Source organism: Lipotes vexillifer, unplaced genomic scaffold (genome assembly GCF_000442215.2).
Source record: "Lipotes vexillifer unplaced genomic scaffold, Lipotes_vexillifer_v1.1 scaffold951, whole genome shotgun sequence".
Classification (NCBI taxonomy): domain Eukaryota; kingdom Metazoa; phylum Chordata; class Mammalia; order Artiodactyla; family Lipotidae; genus Lipotes; species Lipotes vexillifer.
This window is the reverse complement of record NW_006793664.1, coordinates 3,125,338-3,127,360: the sequence shown is the minus strand read 5'-3', so window position 1 is coordinate 3,127,360 and position 2,023 is coordinate 3,125,338. Positions and strand designations below refer to the sequence as shown.

Below are 2,023 nucleotides of genomic sequence, written 5' to 3'. Positions count from 1 at the left end.
AAAAAAAAAAAAAAAAAAAAAAAGACAAAAAAGGTAACAAGTGTTATATACTTTTGATGGGATTGTAAACTGGTGTACCAATTACGGAAAACAGTATGGAGGTTCCTCAAAAAATTAAAAATAGAACTACCTTATGATCCAGAAATCCCTGTTCTGGGTATATACCCAAAGAAAATTAAAGCAGTACCTCAAAAAGATATCTGTGCTCGCATATTCATTGCAGCATTATTCACAATAGCTGAAATACAAAAACAACCTAAGTGTCCATTGATGAATGATTGAGTAAAGAAATGTTTGTATGTACATACAATGAAATATTACTCAGCTTTAAAAAAAGGAGATTCTGCCATTTGCGACAACATGCATGAAAATGGAAGAAATTATGCTAAGTGAAATAAGCCAGAATCAGAAAGAAAAATACTGCCTGATCTCATTTATATGTGAAATCTTAAAAAAGTTGAATACATAGAAACAGAGTAGAACAGTGTTTGCCAGGGGCTGGGAAGTGGAGGAAATGGGGAGATGTTGGTCAAAGGGTATGATGTTTCCATTATGCAGAATGGATAAGATCTGGAGGTCTAATTACAGCATTGTAACTATAGTGAATGGTACTGGATTGTGTACTGGAAGTTTGCTCAGAGAGTGGATTTCAGGTGCTCTTACAACAACATGTTAACTGTGTGAGGAGGTGGATATGTTAATTAACTTGAATGTAGTAATCATTTCACTATATATATATAGATATATGTATATATCTCAAAACACCATGCTGTGCACCTTAAATATATACAATTTTTATTAAAAAAAAAACAAATAAAAATAAAAGTAGAATTACCTTGAGATCCAGCAATTCCACTTCTAGAATTTATCCAAAAGAATTGAAATCAGGATCCAAAAAGTTTTAGTACCCCTATGTTCATTGCAGCACTATTCACAATATTTCCAAGTTGTGGAAACAATTAAAAGTCCATTAACAGATGACTGTGTAAAGAAACTATGGAATATACATCTAATGGAATATTATTTAGCCTTTAAAAAGACAGGAATTCTGCAATGCATGACCATATGAATGAAGCTTAAGGACAAAGTAAGTGAAATAAGCCAGTTACAGAAGACAGGTGTGGTTCGATTCCATTTGTATGAGGTATCTATGAATAATTTCTAAATAGGTGCTGTACAATATTGTACCTATAGTCAACAATAACATATTGTACATTTAAAAAATTTTAAGAGGTAGGTCTCATGTTAAATGTTATTTCCATAATAAAATTTTAAATTTAAATGAAAAAAAATACTTTCCTTTTTCAACCATCTTGGACCCTGTGGAGGCCTGCTGGGAGCAGGACTTCTAAAACAACAAATATGTCTGGAAGGCTGTGGTCCAAGGCCATTCTTGCTGGGTATAAGCAGTGTCTACGGAACCAGAGGGAGCACACAGCTCTCCTGAAAATTGAAGGCATGCTTGAGATGAAACTGAATTCTATCTAGGCAAGAGATGTGCTTATGTGTACAAAGCAAAGAACAACACAGTAACTCCTAGTGGAAAACCTAACAAAACCAGAGTAATCTGGGGAAAGATAACTTGTGCTCATGGAAACAGTGGCATGGTTCATGCCAAATTCTGAAGCAACCTTCCTACTAAGGCCATTGGACACAGAATTCGTGTGATGCTGTACCCATCAAAGATTTAAACTTACTGAAAAATAAATAAAAGTGTGGATTTGTTCCCTTGTAAAAAATAAAAAAATAGAACCATTCTGATCTCAGTGTCTAGCATAGGACTGTACTGATTGAATACAGGTAATAAATATTTGATGAATAAGAAAAAATTTTAAAAAACCAATCAAGAGATTTATTTATCACCTATCCCAATAGAGATATGAGAGAAATTTTTCTCTTTTTAACTGGCAATGTGGTTGTGTAAGGGAGAACAAGTAGTGAAGGAAAAAGTTAATTTAGGATATTTAAAATAGGCCAAGAGTTGTCCCCTGAAAAGTTTACAGAATTGTTACAATTTGGCTTT

At 33.4% G+C, this 2,023-nt stretch overlaps 1 pseudogene; it reads left to right on the top strand.

Annotated features, from left to right (window-relative positions):
- Nucleotides 1–1,362: 1,362 nt before the first annotated feature.
- On the top strand, nucleotides 1,363–1,691 carry LOC103082170 (60S ribosomal protein L35a pseudogene; annotated as a pseudogene).
- The last annotated feature ends 332 nt before the right edge of the window (nucleotides 1,692–2,023 follow it).